Raw genomic sequence first — 20,132 nt, forward strand, 5'->3', positions numbered from 1 at the left:
CAACTTGACACAAGCTAGTGTCATTTTGGAAAGGGAACCTCAACTGAGAAAATGTCCCCCACCAAATTGGCCTGTGGGGAAGCCTGTGGTCCATTTTCTTGATTGAGGGTTGATTCAAGAGGGCTCAGCTGACTTTGGGTGGTGCCACCCCGGGGCTGGCTGTTCTGGGTGCTATAAGAGAGTAGACTGAGCAAGCCAGTAAGCAACATTCAGCCGGCCATGCCCTATGCACCAGCTCAGGACTTGAAGTTTCTGCCCTGACTTCCCTCAATAATGGAATGTGACTTGAGAGTTATAAGATGAAATAAATCCTTTCCTTCTCAATTTGTTTATGGCTTTATCACAGCATTACAAACCCTAAGACCCAAGTGAATGCCACAGAATGTCTGTAGGGCTACTCCGAGAACCCTTGGCTAAGACGTAGTCTCAAACCAAATTACCACACAGTACAGCCTTTGTGAAAATGTAGAGTTCATGACAAGGACACAATGACTATGTACAACATGTATCAGACTGAGTCACAACAAGTTCAGGTCACAACATACCCACACAAACCATGAGAATCCTTGGCTAGGCATTTCTATTCCTCAGAAAGAGTGTCACCCTGTGCCCTCTCTCCAGCCCCAGGCTACTCCTCCAGCCCTGGTAGGCAGAACGATAAGAACAAAAATCCCAAGAAGAAAATATGCTGTCATTGGACACAAAGAAGAATTTGTAATTTCAAAAAAATGTGAAATGAGAAGAAGCATTCAGAGTGATGCTGAATGAAAGGGAGAGTATGACACCCATTGTCACCATTTTGTTAGCGCATGCCCATAGGCTACCTATTAAATAGAAAATCGACTTTCTTCCTGCTCATTATGTTTTAAGAGGAAGAAATGCTACATTCTTTCCCTCAGACTCCATTTTTATGGGTCTAAAATAACATCCTTCCTTAAGTAATTAGACTACATAAATTGTAGCTATGTATCTGTAAACACATATATATTATAATATTGCTGGGACATTAACATAAATAAAATCCTTTAATGCCAGCACTCAGGAAACAGAGACACGCAGATCTCTATGAGTTTGAGGCCAGCCTGGTGTACAGAGCGAGTTCCAGGACAAGCAGTGCTACACAAAGAAACGATCTCAAAACAAAATGAAACAAAAATCCATCAGGGTTTGTGGTATACTCACCTATGTGTATACATATTCTTGTGTGTGTGTGTGGAGGTGAACAGGCACTTCTATGCACCAGTGTGTGGAGGTCAGAGGTCAGCTTTGAGTGTCTTCCTCCATCACTTCCCTTTATTCAATAGGCGATGTCTCTCCTCACCCCAGAGAGCACAGATTCAGCTAATCTAACTAGCCCCCTTGCCCCTGACTCCATTTCCCACCTGCTGGGATTACAGGCAGGTCACTACATCCTCTTGACTTTTACCTGGGTGCTGGAGGTCCGAACTCTGCTCCCATGCTTGCACTACAAACATTTTAGCCACTAAGCCATCTCCTCAGCCCTGCTCCACCAGTTTCAAAAGGACATTTTTGGTGCATGTTGACAAATGTGTACTGTCATACATCCACCTTACAATTGTGATACTTTGCACAGCCCCCAAATTTGCACTGTACCTCATGCAAAGACCCTCCTTGCTCCTTTCTCTCCCCAGAACAACACACATTATGTCTCCTCTCCCTAAACATCTCCATTTTCTAGAATGTTATAGAAGTGAAATCATGCAACATACAGTAGTCCTTTTGCTTAGCTTTAAAAAACCTCAGTGTAATACTTATACATCTCTTATGATATTTTATATGTTGGAGTTGTTTAATTGCAGAGCAATATGCCATTTTATGGATGCATTACAATTTGTTCGTCATTCACCAATACTGTTTTCTTGTTTTCAGTTTTTATGTATTGTGATCAAAGCTGCTATAAGCATTCAGGTAGAAGGTTTGTGTGAGCCTTTGGTTTTCTCTAATAAATTCCTTGTTCTGCTAATCAGCAAGTGTACATTTACTGATTTAGGACACTATCCTACCATTCACCTAGGGACATTTCTACCAGTGTGAAGCTTCTCTCCAAATCCATGTGTCAGGAGTAGCAACAGACCAAAGGGTTCCTCCCCATGGAGAAGCTGAGGCCAGGGCCCCATCTCTTTGCTTCCCAGGCATCCGTTGACCCTTGGTTCCCACCATTGGCCAAAGGACAGTAGGATTCTCAACACCTGAGCCTGAAAACAATGGATCTGTCACCTGGTGCCACCTGGTCTCAGGCCAGGAGTCTCTTGCTGCAGTGCATCACACCTGCAATTCTGCAGGATCAAGGGTCATCGCTCCGGGTAATGGAGATGTCGTCAGATGCTCTGTCAGCCCTCTTCTGTGCATGCTTCTCCCTTGGGAATGCAGATATGGAAGGAATAAAAGAGGAAGACAGCGTGCATTCCTGAATCCCTGTGGCTCAGGCTGCGCAGTTACATACCTCAGCAGCTTTGCAGACCAGCACCTGTGTGTAGAAGTATCCCACAGCTGCACTTCACATGCCATTCCATAGATGCTAATACTGGGGTGCCATTCTATGCATGCTAATCTTGGGGTGTCATTCTATACATAATAGCCTTGGGATGCCATTCTATGGTTCCAGAGTCAGAATTTAGACTATCTAGGACTGAGAAGACACATTTTCAGTTAAGTACATGGGTGCATCTGCCTTAACTAGATTTAATATATATTTATGGAACATCTTTCAGGTATTAGGGTGTCAGACGGAGTGTCATTTTTGAAGAACTTAGTTTTTAGCTAGCAATGAAAATATCTGGGTCATCACTGATTGATGACCATGGCCTGACAAATCCACAGGCTGTGTTGTTTAGCGTTTGTTATCTTTACAAAAGGTAGGAGTTTTCTGGGAAGAGAAATTGAAGAATGATGCCTCCATTAGATGGAGGTAAGTCTGTGAGGACATTTTCTTGATTGACTGATGTGGTAGGACCCAACCCACTAGGGCAGTGCCAACCCTGGGCAGGTGGTCCAGGGGTGTATAAAAAAAGCAAACCAAGCAAGCCAGAAAGCAGACTTACTCCATGGCTTCTGCTTCAGTTTCTGCCTTGGGTTCCTGCCTCCAGGTTCCTGCCTTAACTTCTTTCAATGATGGGCTCTGATGTGGAAGGGTAAGCCACATGTTTCCCTTCCATGTGGATTTTGGTAAGATCACAACAACAGAAACTTAACTAAGACAGACACACACACACACAATATTAACACTGGACAATGACTCCAACCAGGTTGAGTTATGAACAAGGATTTAAAGAGGCCCTGCTGAAGAAGTCGGCCATATAACTGGGAACATCCTTTGCCAGGCCTAGGAACTAACCCTAAGGAACAGGACACAAGCTGTTGGGATGGACTCTGAGGTAGCTAACACCCAAGATTTCCTCAGCCAGGGCAAGGGCTTCAGATTTTAGTTCCAGTGATGTCTATTTTCCCTCCAAACCCAGGGTTTACACTAACTCACCACTGACACATGGGGGAGCTAAAAAGAAAATTAATGTTAAAGAATGGATGTCTGAAATTCCGAGAAATGTTTTTATTCATAAACAAAATGGTGAAACTGACCAAGAACATCCATCTTATCACCTAGCACTGAGCTTGCATACTCTCTCCTTGTCACACTGCACAGGATTACTATCCAACCCCTTCCTGACACCCTCAGAGAGCTTCCCTCAGGGCTATTTGTTTATCTGCAGTGGTGATGAAGAGGCTTGAGACTTCCTTGTCTGTACTCTGATGTTATGCTAATGTATGTAAATGAATAATTATGTTTTTGAAATGTTGCATCCTTGAGTGGTACGCGATATCAATATGTGATATTTAAGCATGAAATCACAACATAAACAGCAGGGAGATCATTTATTTTCATGAAATCTCAGAACTGTGACATACTGAAGGGAGCACAGCAAGTCTTAGGACGGAGAAGCAGCAAGAGGGTGCATACCCTCCCCCTGAGCATGCTATCTGGGCTTCTCAGAATGAACCTGCATTGTTTTCTCAGCCATTTGGTCATACTCAATGAAATATTACTCTACGTTACATGTGTCATACAGAAGCATTTTTAATAGCACAGTCGGGTATTTTGTGGTTAGGAAAGGCTTACTTGATTGAAATTCTCAGGGAAGAAATGTTATGATAGATGAATGCTATTTTAGATTGAAAGATAATTGAGCCTTTAAAATGTCTCCTGTTAATCCTAAGCAATTATCATTATTATTTTAGTAACTCATCAGCTTATATGGCTAAGCACTAGACTGAGAGTGAATATCTCCCCAGATCATCTCCACCTTACAACAGGTGGACTTCACTGTGTTTCATTACAAGGTGTGAATTATGACTGTATAGAAACAACACTTCAACTCTTGAAGTCTGATACTTTTTCTGGGTTTATCATATATATGACAATGTGCTAATGAAGACAGGCAGAACATTGAACTACAGTTCCTGTCATCACGTGATCAAAAGGAGAACAAGAACAGGGGCGGGGGGAGACATGGTTCGGTTGGTATAGCTCTTGACTTACAAGCATGATGATCTGCGTTTGATCCCCAGAACCCTAGCATTTTTATAAAAGCCAGGTGTGGTGGCACACCCTTGCAATTCCAGAGCCCTAGGCTCACTGGCCCACCAGCCTTGTGGAATTAGAAACTTCCTAATCAAGTGAGACCCTTGTTAGAAAACAAAGGTAGATGGCATCTAGAGGTTGTCCTCTGGCCTCCACATATGTGTATACACACACACACACACACACACACACACACACACACGTGCACACATGAGCACATGTGCACACACATGTTTACATGCTCACACACATGAACACATGCATGCACCCACACACACATGTACACACTCACACATACACATACCTCCACACAAAGAGTGCCATCATGCTATATTGCTAAGCTGAAACTCCCAGTAGGTGATGGAGCATAGACATAGTTTTGACAGACAGTACTTAGAGCTGAGCAGTTTATCAGGACATACTCACATCACACCCTGGGCAGTATCTCTACATTATCTCACACAATTCTTCCCCAAGTTTATACAGACATCATCTGTTTTGCAAATGTAGAAACTGAGGCATAAGTGGTATATATTTAATATTGCATTTGTCAATGACTCCATAGTGAAAGTTTTTTCCCAGACTTCAGAGTCTCAGCTCTCACCAACTAACAGCCTGTCTCACAATGAGAACTGACCAGAAGACACTGTCTTTTCGGACAGACCATTCTACAATAGTTATTAAAACTATTCACAAAGGTAAATGAGTCTTCTGAAGAAGCCAAAGGTTTGTAGGGCTATTTCTCCTTATTCACTCAACCAGTATTGGCCAGGCAGTCAGCGTTCTCTGTACTGCAAATACAATAAGAAAAGAAAGCCTCTACATTCTCCCACCCTTCTCTGTCCTCCAACCTCATCACTTAGATAACAGGAGGTGAGGCTATCTAAGGACAGATAGGGAAGTAGATAGAGAGTGTTCTTTCCCTTGGGTTCATGTAATAAATTGTCACAAACCAAATGGCTTAAAACAGAAGTGTATTGTTGCAGGTAGACATGGGGCACACAACTATATTTCCAGCACAAAAGAAACTTTGACAGGAGGATGGGGAAGCCAGCTTGGGCTATACAATAAGATCTGATTCTGTCTCTGTGTCTGTCTCTCACTCACTCACACTCTCTCCTTCCTTCCTCCCATTCTTCCCTACTTCCCTTTCTCTCTCTCCCTTTCTCATAGTTCTGGCAGCAGGTCCACCCAGGAGGGTGGGGTCCTTACAGTTTAGCTCCGATTATTACAATAACATTTAAATTTCAACATAAATTCAGAAGATGAAAAATATTCAACCTATAGTCATGCATTACTATGGGAACATGCCTAGTTAATTGGTCAATAAGTGGGAAAGGGGGGATGCTTTATATTCTAACATGTATATTAGTCATTGGGGTTTGTTTGCTTATTTTGAAGACAGGGTCCCACTCTGTGGCCCAGACTGGCCTAGGCCATATAGCACTCCTGTTTCAGCCTCCCATATGTTGGGATTACAGAATTAGTCCCTATACGTGGCTGGGCTATATTTTCATGTGCAAGAAATTTCAATTTTCTAGGACCAGAAGGACATTTTCCTCAATGTCCCCACTAGAGACTTCTCTTCATGCTAAAGCTGCTATAGTAGCATGATGAATCCTCCCACTTTTCTGAAGATCTCTCCTTGGATTCTCCAGACTCCCTCAGGAGGGTGCCGTATTGGAAGAAGATTTGTTCCCACACCAACACAGTGCTGTGTTTAGTTATTAAAAGTATGTTCCTGGACCAGGTGGACAGTTCAGGGATTAAAATGCTTGCCCTGCAAGTATGAGGACTGAAATTTGGATCCTCAAACCCAGTAGTGCCAGTTGGACATGGTGGTCTACCAGTAGTTCCAACCTTGAAAGGCAGAGGCAGAGATTCCCCAGATCAAGCTGGCTAGGAAGACTATATCTGTGAGATCTGGGTCCATCAAAGACCTTGGTCTGCCCTACTGAATAAGATGAAAGAACAATTAAGGATGATTAATGCATTCCTAATGAATTACTTTAATTATAAATGCACATAGATACTAAAATAGGAATGGTTCCTGCTTTTTGGAAGTCTGATCATTAGAAACACTAAAACCACAAATAGGGTCATAAAACCACATTCAAACCAAGCTGCTGTTAAACAATAGATGGCAAGATAGGCAGTAAGGATATTCTTGGGGTGGGAATGGAATCATCGGCTGAGAGTGAGCATAGAAGATATTACTTTATTAAGTTCTACTTCTGTTCAAGCCATAACAATCTGTCTTCAACTCCACCAAAGACCTCAGAAGGATAATATATAAACTCTAGAATTGACAGAGACATCTCACTGCCTGAACAGTCACCCAAAGTTCCTCTGTAATGTTGGGGCATCCATCTTCAGCCTAAAGGCCTACAGTGTCTGGCAGACTTCTCAGTGAAGAAGGAAATTTGAAACTGTCCTGCCTGTATTGGCAGTTTTTCAGACATTTTTCTCTATGTACTAAAGAATGTCTGGCAGACTCTTCCATGAAGCAGGAATCCTGAAGGGACTGTCTCATCTTGTTCTGGCAAGTTCAGCAGTTACTTTCCTGTGGATCCTGCAAGTCCATTTATACAGCATACAGTCAAACAGTCCAGGCAAGAGCAATTTCTTGCCCAAATGGCTATTTCTGCTATGTTTAAGGCAAACTCCATAACGAGTTTCCTCGAAGCCCATATTCTTCTCTGACATAATTGGTATTGCCAGGAGCAATTGTGTCTCGCCGTCATGAAAAACCTAATAAACTATTTTAAATGCCATATTATGTAGGTCTTTGAAAGGTTTTGAAATATATCTCTGTATATCTAGAAAACCTAACTGACATAACTATAAGTTTTAGGTACTATATATAATCTGTCTTTAATTACATATGACATTTTTAAATGAGCTGTATAATACCTAAACAAGAATAGAAATATACCTATAACAAAATTGACCTTAAATTTGTGTCAATAAATCAAAATCCATACCAATGCACAAATTACTCATTTCTATATCGTATTTACCCTTTTTTTGTAGAAGGAGCTTGACTATAATCATTAACCATTTATAAACAACCCCATTTAAATGAAAACAAACATTTATAAACGTTACTTGGGAATGTGGGCATAGTTCTCTCCAACCTGCTTCCCGCTGTTTGGGAGCACTGTCAATCCCAAGGCGATCCTGAGAGAACCCAGCAACCTATCCAAATCCTGGCTGTAGTAGTCTGAGGCTGCATTGTGTCAGCTGTTTTGGATGTTGGATCACCTGGGCCATTGCTTTGGGAGGGTCTTGCTTGATCAAATCATATTCGTCTGAAAGGAATTCACAGCTTTCCATGTTCTATGGAAACAAAAGCAGAATCTCTTTTCCAAAGTAACTTGTCCTTAGACTTAAATTTTGAAATCAGGGCATTTTCAAAATATATAGGTTGGATTAATCCAGCAACATTTATAATCAACTGTCTGTTAGCAGCTGTTGCTATTTTCTCAGCAGTCAAACAATTCAAAGACAACACAATAGCATACAGTATCCAGACTTTCTATATATTTCCATCTTTATGTGGCTTTTTTTATTAGTTTTTTTTTACTTTAATTTTTTGTTTTTTGAGACAGGGTTTCTCTGTGTATTTTTGACTATCCTAGAACTCACTCTGTAGATCAGGCTGAACTTGAGATCACAGAGATCTGCCTGCCTCTGCCTCCTGAGTGCTGGGATTAAAGGTATGTGACACCACTGCCCAGCTATTCTATTTCTTTTTTAAGGACTTTATCATTTTTCTTTTCTCTCCCAAGCTTAGGTATACTTTTAAACACACTGTAAACCCTTTAGAGGTTTTTCTTCATCTGAATCAGTCTTTACTGTATATCTCTATCTTTTTCCGGCCACATGAGCCTTATCTGCTAAACAGCATGGCTAAAATTAAGGCAGCAGCTGGCCCTGCCATATTCCTTGGCTTTTTAGTAGCTTCATGGTGGAGTACTGGTGGGAGCTATGCTTATTAATACAACTCTGCAGTTTCCAGGTTCATGTCACCACCAAGAAGCATGCCACCAGCATTTTGTAGACAGAGTTCCTGTCCCATCTGGTCCCACAGCCATTTAACCCCAAATAAACACACAGAGACTTATATTAATTATAAACTGTTTGGCCGATGGCTTAGGCACCTTACTTGCTAGCTCTCTTGTAATTATTAACCCATAAATATTAATCTAAGTATTTCCACCAGTAGCTACATGGCATCTCCTCTCAACCTCTCTCTCCATCCTCTCCCCAGCATTCTCCTTGTCTGGTAGCTCTGCCTGGCTACTGGACAATCAGTGTTTTATTCATCAACAAATAAGAGAAACATATATACAGAAGTACATCCCCCATAAAAATTGGCAAATACTAGATCAAGTAGAGATTTTGTCTCAAAAAAGAAGATGAATGGAATCCTGAGGAACCCAAGGAAACCTGCAGCTGACCAATGGCCTCCACATAAGCATGTGTGCACGTGTGAACACACACACACACACACACACACACACACACACGTACATAGATACACACACAGTTCATCTTAATGAAGTGGCTCCTAACCACAGCTGCAGAGAAATTAGCAGCCTAAAGTATAGTGAATACAATGCAGCTCCCATTACATTTTATACCTAGCTGTTGTAGGTACTCTGAAGGTTACAGTTCAATTTGATTATGAATTTCCAGTTGGCTAGTAAAATGTTTTGATTGTTTTTTTTACTAGAAAGGAAGTCTTCACATTCAATAAGATTGGAAATGAATGCTTTTAATCTATGTTCTAAATAACAGGAAAATAAGAGGCCTGTTAGAGTCCAGAGCCACCCAGTACACTGGAAATGCAGGCATTAGCACACAAACACACACACACACACACACACACACACACACACACACACACACACACACACACACACAGAGGCTCACCCCCAAATGCAGCAGCATCTGTCACAGCCCCCACTTTCTCATGCCCCCTGCCAGGAAGTCATCTTATTTGACTATTGGCATATATGTCATGCAATCCAATTTAATTATGTGAGTTTGTTAATTAGGACAAACATGCTCCATCTTGGATTACTCCACTTGATTTCTTTAGTGGGGAAATCCTACTAGATTTATGGAGAATGAAGATTGCCATCATAGAGTAGAATGGCAGAGTTTCTTATCCTGAATCTCTTCAAAATCTGCATACATAAAATTCTACATACTACATACATACTATACACACATACTACATACATAAAATTCTGTCATTTTAGGTAAAAGATAAAAACATTACATGTGCCAAATATGTTTAAATCATTTACAATGTGATAGTTATACTCAACAATATGAAATTGCATCTTATTGCTAAAATTTCATGAGCAGTTACTAAAGTTATGGAGGCAAAACTATAAATAATGACAGCATGCACATTGGTTTATGGGGCTGGGAATCTTACAGTGTGAATAGTACATAATCATTCAGAAAGGATTTAGTAGAAACTCACTAGCTATAAATGCATTTATGCAATCTACCTTATTAATGTCAAAAACTATCAAAGTATACATTCAATGTATTTTATAATGAACATTACACAAAGATTATTAAGATACTGTACTTTAATTGGTAAAGGGTACAATGATGCTATTATCCTTGATAGCTCTTTTATAGTTCTAGAAACACAAGCCTAAGGCAATCCTATCATTAGCATGAGTGGACACTGTTCTTTATAAAGTGTGACTCTAATTATTCTCATGACTGATGAAATTCCAGCTGACCTCAAGTAGTCCACATTATATCAAGACTTAGTGGTTTTTTTTTTTTTTTTTTTTTTTTTTTTTTTTTTTTTTTGAGAGTGGTGCCAAGAACTTCCCCAAGAATGTCTTGTGAACAAGAGGATTTTTCCCACAAAGAGCTGAGGAAATGCTTGTCAAAAGGCAAGTTCCACTATGCAACATGAAGCATGTGGCCTGCTTCATCACGTGCCCTTGGGATGTGCAATGTATTTGCAAAGCAACGAAGGGCAGAAAGGTCATCTTTGAGGAGTGCAAATCAGATGTCAGGAGGAGGATGGAATCTGGGTTGCAGGGCATCTTAATGAGATGGAACACCCGTCACATCTCTACAGTTTATAGCTATAGACTGTGACCCCAAACCCCAAAGGAAGAGACAGAGCACTTATTAAAATAGCGACAAGCAGACTGCATCTTTGATATAGTGCAATTGAAGGATATTAGTAAATAATTGGGCTGGGCTTTTGTCCCCCTGCTCAGATGTAAAATTTGTAAGTGAAATAGAACTCTGTTTAAAAAAATGGTTTCCCTATTCCAATTTCCCTATTCCAATCCCCAGACCCCTTTACAGAATAATAGGCAAAAATGATAATTTCTTTCTAAATTCTTTCCCCAAAGAGCTGTCTACAAAATAGTATCTTGAAAGTCTCCAAAAAGTAAATAATTCATAGGGACTCACTGAGGGTGCGCTTTGATTTAGAAGCCACAGTGCCAAGAGTGCCTGCTTGAACTCACTCCCTCAATGCCCTTGGATGGCATTAAGTAATTTGGGCAAAACAGTTGCCTTTTCACAAGTTTGTTATACATATCTCTGAAAGAACATTTCCCAAAATGAGTGCATGCTTTTAATGGGTTACAAATACACACACAAAAGATGCAGTTTGCACAGGCAGCCCTAGTAGTTATAAATGGAAGCAGTATAATGACTGTCAACTCAAGCCCCAAGCTCATGAAATAATAACACCCTTCCGGTACTTAGCATTTTTCTCTGAGGAACTTAGAGCACTTTACAAGCATGAATATGTTTCTCTTTTCAGAAAAAAAAGTCCTTTAAAAGTCATTCTTGAACACCGAGCAAGATAAATTACACTCATCTCAGCACCCCTTGTGTAATTCTCAACATAACTGCTTAGGGGAGTTCATTCTTTCATGGAGATGATGGGAAAACATTTCCTCCTCTTCTTGCAGCCACTTTAATTCATTGCTTGGTTCTTAGATTTAAGTAAAATGTTCTTTTTAAAGTTTTACTTTGATTTAAAAAACCAGATAAGGCAATGTAAACTCTAGGGAATGAACAATCATTGAATGGCTTCACAATGCAAGAACCTAACTTCTTATTTAAGTTAGGTTCTGTCTGTCTGTCTGTCTGTGGGTATACACGAGCATGTGTGTGTGTGTGTGTGTGTGTGTGTGTGTGTGTGTGTGAGAGAGAGAGAGAGAGAGAGAGAGAGAAAGAGAGAGAGAGAGAGAGAGAGAGAGAGAGAAAGAGAGAGAGAGGTATGTGAGAAAGAGTATATAATGTGTGTGTAATGTGTGTGGTGTTTGTGAGTGTATGTGAGAAAGAGTGTGTATATAAAAGTGTGTGAGAAAGAGAATGTGTGTGTGTATAAGAGTGTGGGGGTGCGTATGAGAAAGAATGTGGTGTGTGGTCTGTGTGTGAGAGTGTAAGAGTTTGTGTGAAAGTGTGCATGGTATGTGAGAGAGTACATGTGTGATGCGTGTGAGAGAATGGGAGGGGTGTGATATGTGTGTGAGGTAGTGTGTGAGAAAGAGTTTGTCTGTGAGACTGTGTGTGTGTGAGAGAAAGAGTGTGCGTGTGCGGTGTGTGTGGTATTTATGTGTGAGAGAGTATGTGTGTGTATGTTTGGTGTATGGGTGAGAAAGAGTGTGCATGTGTGGTATGTGAGGTATAGGCATGAGAAAGAGTGTGTGTGGTATATGTGTGTGCGTGAGAGAGAGAGTATGTGGTGTGTGAAAGAGAATATGTATGAAGAATGTGGTGTGTGTGAGAAAAAGTGCGCCTATGTGGTATGTGTGTGAGAGAGAGTGTGTGTGTGTGTTTTATGTGAAAGAATGTGTGTGAGGCTTGTGTGTGTGTGTGTGTGTGTGTGTGTGAAAGAGAGAGAGAGAAAGAGAGAGAGAGAAAGAGAGAGAGAGTATGTGTATGTGAGAGTATTGTGAGGTGTGTGAGAAAGTGTGTGTGGTGTGTGTGTAACAGCATATGGTGTGGTGTGTGTGAGAGAGTAGGTTTGTGTGTGTGTGTGTGTGTGTGTGTGTGTGTGTGTGTGTGTGTGTGTGTACTAGGGATCAAACCCAGGCACTCATTGCATGTTAGGCAAGCATTCTATTGAGCTTCAAAGCCAGCCTAAAAATTCATATTTTCTTGAAATAACATTTGAGAAGTTGGTAAGTCCCTTCCTTAAACCATGAACAATTACTTATTTTTTTTTTGAGGAAGAGTTTAAATCAAGCCCACTATGGAATAATTTATATATGATTATATTTTTCTTTCCAGCACGGTTCAGTGATTTGTTTTGAAACCACCACAAATAACCTGTCATATTTTAGCACCTAATGAGTCCCCTCAGTCCCTTTAGCAATCACTCCCCACCTACCTCTGACAGCCACCTTTGAAAACTCGATACATTTCTAATCTCTCTTTCAGTTGAAAGGAAAATTGTGGTGACAATGGACAGCACAAAATTTTCTCCCCGCATTAAAGCCAGCTGGCTGGAAAGCTTTCATTTCTACTTCCACCTTAGTTTCTCCTCAACACTCATTCAGTACAGTCCTAGGTTCTGGAGGTTGGGACATCTTGGGAGACTATTACACAGCCTACAACAGGCAACATGGGAAGAACTTCCAGTGAGCCCACCTACCTAACTAGCTGTCTGCTGGCCCATCTTTCATGGTACTCCCTGTACTGATCCATTTGGTTGTCTGCCCAAACTCTTCAGTTGTGGGCACTTTGAGGAAAAGCGGCTCCACTTTTATCTCCACGTTTCTTTCAGCAATAGAGTTGCCATATGAAAGAGAGCCAAGCACACTGCCTTGGCAGATGAGTGGTGACTGTGGAATCCAGGGATGAGCACCTTCTGATGCATTTGCTCGGCCTGCCTCTCTGTTTTCCTTTCTGTAGCTATGCTGGATGGATTAAATCTTAGGTTTATAGCTCATTTGCTTCAGGACCCTGAGCGTCTAAATTAGTTTGCTATTGAAGCCATACAAATTAATCACCAAGGTAGCAACTACGAAGAGCATCTACTTAACCATCTAGACATCAGAAGTTCATAGTGGCTCAGATAGCTTTCTGCTTAGGGTATCTTAAGTCCAAAATTCAGGTGTTGGCCAAGCTCAATTCTTGGTAAAGAGAGAAATTCGTAAGCCAGGTGTGGTGGCAGATGCCTGTAATCCCAACATCAAGAGGCTGAGACAGGAACATTGTGAATATGAGTTCAGCCTAGACTACATACTGGAAGTTCAAGGCTAGCCTGAGTCATATAGGGAATCCGTGCCTCAGAAAACAGAAGCAACAACAAAAGTTCATTTATTATGGCTGGAGCGCTGAGATCGTCACTTTCCTGCTAGCTGTCAGCTGAGACCCACCCTCTGCTCCTGGAGACTCCACATCTTCAAAGCAGGGTGAGCAAGCCCTGTCACATCAACTCTCTTGATTTTGGCATTCACCTTTTAAAGGGCTCTGGATGACTAGATCAGAGGTATTGGGTTAATCACCATGTCTGAAGATCAACTGATTTTGGACTTTTAATTATAGCAGTAAAACTCATCCATGGGATGACCTAGATAGATAAGTGATTAAATAACCAGGAGATTGAATGGGGGGGGATGGTAGGTATCTGTAGCCTTCTGTCCACCACCAGCTGAAGCTGGCTAATGTCTTCCTGTAAGAAAAAGTGGAGGTGTGAATTATCCTAACCACCTTATAAATACCCAACTGTCGCAATCTTTGTAACATTCCTAACACATATCCTGGACTTTTCAGTGAATGAAAAATATAGCCATTTTCTTACAAAAGTACATTCATTTTCACAAAAGTCTATGTTGTTTCTCTAATATTTTCAGCTTCGGTTTACCATTTGTGGGTAAAATTAAATTGTTCCTTTCTTTAAACAATGCTGAGTTTATTGTCTGAAGAGTCACTAACTTGTATGTAAAATAAAGTATATTCTAATATAAATATGTAGGTGGCATTTTTGCAACCTTTCAAAATTAGAATTAAGTGTCCTGAATAGAATGGAAAACCTCAAAGGGTCCTGTATGCTTCAGCAATAGTAAAAGGTTTTCTAGGAAACCTGCCTGTCCTGAGTAAGTTTTAACGCTTTTTCATTTTAGGGAAACTGGTGCTGGGAGATGTATTTTCTTTATGTCAAGAACTAACTGAATCTCCTTAACACATGTCTCATGTATTCAAAAGTTGCTGCATGTCTTTGATGTAGAAAGACAGATGATGAACATCTGTTCTCTCTAACCACAAACAGCCCTCTTCCATGGGCTGGGTGAGTTAATCTGTAAAACAGTTGACCCTCTGACAACTAGGTTGGTGGTTTATTAGATAAAACACATACAAAACAATGAACTGAAGAGCTTCATCCAGAATTACATTTTCTCATCAGGCCTTTGATTCACGAGTTACTCTATCTTTCATGTAAAACAAGACAATTTCTAACAAGAAAACCACAATTTGCAGTCATTTCAACTCTTCATACATTTGATTTTATGAAGTAAACTTGTGAGCTATATAAAAAAATAATTGAGTTAATTAACAACTTCCACCTGTATTTTTTTTTCTTTTCAGAAAGAGCATTTAACACACTTACATTGTATGGTTCTTTTTGCTGTTGTTGTTTGTTTCTTGTTTTTCAAGACAGGGTTTCTCTGTATAACAGCTCTGGCTGTCCTGGAACTTGATTTGTAGACCAGGCTGGCCTTGAACTCACAGAGATCTGGCTGCCTCTACCTCTGGAGTTTGTAGATTAAAGGCGTTCACCACCATGCCAGTTTTAATTGTACAATTCTTTTTTTTATGTTTTTTTCTATTATTATTATTATTATTATTATTATTATTATTATTATTATTATTAATTCAAGTTAGGGAACAGGCTTGTTTCACATGTAAGTCCCCTCTCCCTCTCCCTCCCCTCACCCCATTCCTTCTCCCCCACCTCCAACCTACCCCCCACCCCATTCACCCGCCACTCCCCAGGCAGGGTAGGGCCCCCAACAGGGGCTCCACTAAGTCCACCAAATCTTCCTGTGCTGGGCCTAGGCTCCTCCCCATGTGTCCAGAGTTAATTGTACAATTCTTAAAAGAATTTTTTATATACCATTTGTTCTTTACCACAGATATATCAGCATCTATTTCCACCAAATGAAATGGGTCTAATAATTAATTGACTTATTTTTTGTGTTATCTGCTAAGAAACTGAGACAGGTTCTCTAACGTTTGTCCTTTGTTCTTTCTACCAGGAGATGCAACAATCACATTTGAGAACATCTCAAAGCAGACAAACTCTCCTTTAAGTATAAGTCATTTAGCCACATGAAGACAGTATCATTTCTTTGAAATTATTATAGTCTAAACAATACAAAAGGCAGAGTCCATAGTACAGAAAATCTAAGGCTTTGTGTATACATTTGAAATTTAAAGCTTTCTACTTGTGATACCGAGTTGTAAATTTAAAACGCATTCATTTTTATCATCTTAAAACAAATTACAATTGTTACTCTTTAAATCATTTGCTACACTTTCATTCTAATTTTGATCCTCATCCTTCTACCAATGTCCAGGAGTACAGGTCTCTCAGACCTGTGCTACAGTAACCTGCTCATGCTGTGGTGGAGACTAAGAAATGTTAGCTGCAATTTATCATGTAAACAAGGAGACTTGAGAGTCAGAGGGATACTATTAATTATGATGGGAAAGCAGATTACACGGGTGGGGCCTAAAGGAAGTAGGCTGAATTTTTGCTCTGATAACTCACCCAGCCCTGGACCTTGCATCTCCTTTTAGGTCCCTAAGAACAAACAACTTTTATTTCCATTATTATCACCACACTGTACCTCCTAATATGCCTACATTTACCATTGTGGCTTGAGCTGTATCTTCAGTCAAAACTGCTTCAATCTACACAACACGGAGATCCTGAGCACTCTTTTTCTCCTTGACTCCCCATCGTCTCCCTCCTCTTGGATCTTGCTGTGTCCTCAGGTCATAGACAGTATCTGTCCCACAACTCATACAGCAGGCAGAGGCCACTGGTCTCTGGCAGATTCTTCCATGTGGGTAGCTGTTTCTGGAAAGCCCTCTGATGAGCCCCTTCCTCCTCTGTACCTTTTCCTTCTAATGGACCAAGCTTTTCAGATCGTCATCCAGCATATTTATGCAATTTCTCTCCTTCCCATATGTGGCTGTTGGACATTACTGGAGAGGGACACAAACCCTTTAAGGATTTCTTTTTCCAGATTTGCCCTGCTGTTAGCAACTGGATTCTCCTGGTTAGTGATGCTTTTCACCGGCTAAGAATTAATGTGCTTCCTTCCACAGTGTTCAGAAATAAATCAGCTATTGTGTCTGCCTTCAGGGAGAATACAAATGTGCAGATAGACATGGGTACAAAATACAATTAAGATGATGGTTATAAAGTTAACAGTATGTTTGGACACACTAAAGTCATAAATAAATTTAAAGAATGGGGTCACCCCTGAAGGAAAACAACAGCTAAGAAATATTTCTCAGTAGATTCTTGTTTGAGCTAAGACGGAAAAGCTGAATGGATAGTTTCAAATGGCAAGGGAGTGGGAGGAGAGAACATCACAGATGGGAGGCACCACACAGTGAGATCCATGGCAAGGACTGTCTTAGGGTCAAAGGGACATCAACATTTCTGAATAGTTAGTGTGGTAGTTTGAAAGAAAATGGCCCCCATAGGGAGTGTGACTAGTAGGAGGTGTGGCTTTGTTGGAGTAGGTATGGCCTTGTTGGAGGAAGTGTGTCACTGTGGGGGTTGGGCTTTGAGCTTTCCTATGCTCAAGATACTACCCAGTGTCACAGACTATTTCCTGTTACCTTCTGATCAAGATGGAGTCAGCACTATGTCTGCCTGCTCTCTACCATGACAATAAAGGACTGAACTTCTGAACTGTAAGCTTCTACCTCAATGAAATGTTTTCCTTTATAAGAGTTGCTGTGGTTACAGTGTCTCTTCATGGCAACAGAAACTCTAACCAAGACAGTTAGGCTTTAGGCTTTATACAAGACTGGGGAAAGTCTTTGCCACAGTTGTGATTTGTCATTCATAGTGATTGCTAGACTGGCAAGGCTTTAGAGGAGCTGGGATAGAGATACTAGATCAGATAACAGTAGTAAGTTCTAGAATTTTACAGCTCAGTTCACAAGAAGCTAGCACAAGTTTACTAATAACCGGAAGAGCTCTAAGTGTCCAAATAAAAATTAATGACGCTGTGATGGAAATGTTCATTATCCTGGTCTGACCAGTTCACACTATATACAAGTATCACACTATCCTACCATACCCCATACATATGTACACTCAGAATCATTATAATAATAACAAAGAGTGTGAAGTGTCTATTGTGGATGTTGACATAGCAGCCAATGAATCTGCATGAGATCCCCATGGCAGGTCAAAAGAGGAGGGGAAAAAGTGAGAAAAATACCTGGAAATTGGATTAGTTGCTAGTAAGAACTGAATGAAGCCCAGAGACCTCACACTCTCTCTCTGTCTCTTGGGTTTGGCATGAATGGGAGAGCAAGACAGCAAATCAAAGAATGAAAGAGAAGTATAGGAAAAATTAATGCAGTTATAGTGAGGTTAGGTACCTACAGCTAACCTTACTCAAGCCAAGTCACTTTCTAACAGCAGCTGCATCCACTGCTGATCAGTGTGAGGATATAAAGGCTGGGCCTCCACCCTCCATGAGGAATGATACTGAGGAGCTATCAAGCTTCAGCTCTCCATAGAGGGTAGCTGAGGTCTTCTGAACACAGCAGCTCCTTGCTCTATCCAAAATGCTACATCCCTTCACGTTCCACAGAGGTTGCATCCTAGAGCAGTTCCCGAGACTTTCATGTTGTTGGTGCATTTTCAGGAAACTCAAGATAATAGTGGGTTTTAGTGTGACAAAGATGGACATGTCCGATAACCAGTAGGCCAGAATAGACAGCAAAGTTACATGGAGACATTAACTGAGACCTTTAGATTAAATTAAGCCCTGGGGAAGAGCAGAGTAACTAGGAGAGTCAGAATCCTGAAGCACACTGACATTTAAACAAGTTTCAAGTGAAATTTTACAAAGGTTGAGGAACAAGGTTGAAGGACAGAGAGGTAGGAACATTGAGAGAGGGTGCTATTCAGGGTAATTGGGTAGGTTATAGGAGAAAGAATGATCAACAACGGAGAGAGTGAGAGAGAGAGAATCTACTGTCAAAGGCCTGAGCCACTTCATAGGGCAGCCTCACTAACACTGACCATGATAAATTCATGATTAAACACAGTCTGCTTGGTCATGAGGAGAAGAGCATGGAGAGCATAAGTGCAAAACCTGAAAACATCTGCCATGCAGTGACTAGTGTATGTGTCTACCTTATATGAGTGCATGGTTTGCTTTTAATACAATAGACACTTGATGACTGAACTTGATGTTTTTCATGAATCTGTCCCTGATCCCAATGAAGAATTCTCCCATGTGATCTTCTGATTCCTAAGATTTCACTTGCCCATTCTGGTACCCTTGTCTTTTTTTCTTGCTTCTATACAACTTACACATAGGGTTTTTCTTTTCTTTTTTAGGTACATGTTAATCCTAATCTTTCCTAAGGAAAATTTCATGGGGAAGAAAAATCACCTTTACTTAAAACCAAAACTATCCTTCAATTCCTTACACAGTAGAGTCCACATGGTAGGTACCCCAGTAATATTAGTAAGAAAAGATAATGAGTCATTTTAACAAGGGAAGAACATGGGTGTGATGAGGCACCAAGGTACCATCACTCACTGAGATCTTTTTTTGGAGGGAAAGTTGGAGAAATGGTAAAATGAATAATTGTCATCTGCAAACAAAATAAGCTTAAAAGTCAGTAATATTCAGATAGCAGACCTGAGAAGAAAGCTTCTAAAATAAACTACCCTTGTAGAAAAACAAGTAAATAAATCAATCAATTGTCAAGTGTGCTCCCCTTCAGACAGTGAGTATTTCATAGCTTGGTGCTCAGCAGAGTTCAGGGTGCTAGGGCTGTCTGAAGGATTAGTAATTTAGTTCCCAATGAGCCAACAACCAAAAATTGAATAGGTTTGGCTAATTTATTATAGTTGTCCTAAACCATTCCAATACCCTCACATAGTTTTCGGCTAAAACAAGTGTAGAATGAAACTCAGAAAAGAATTGTACTTTCAGCATCAGCTCTATATATTTCTTTTGAAAAAGAAATAACAAGCAAGGAGCAGCGAGAATATAGCCATTCAGATCTGTAGGTGTGAAATGGTGGTTGGATCATCAGAACCTGATGTTTGATGTGTCTTTTAATGGTTGATTTTAAAAAAATATCCAAACAAACAAACAACAAGAAAAATACCCCAAATCCTTGGGAAATTAAAAATTTCTAAAACTTAGTTTTCTTATTCATTTTTCTGCTAATGAGAATAAACTTAAGATGATCTTGCAAATTTTGAAATACTTCACACTGAGTTATGCTATTAGTGGGTAAGTTC

This window comes from Cricetulus griseus, chromosome 2 (assembly GCF_003668045.3).
Source record: "Cricetulus griseus strain 17A/GY chromosome 2, alternate assembly CriGri-PICRH-1.0, whole genome shotgun sequence".
Taxonomy (NCBI): Eukaryota; Metazoa; Chordata; class Mammalia; order Rodentia; family Cricetidae; genus Cricetulus; species Cricetulus griseus.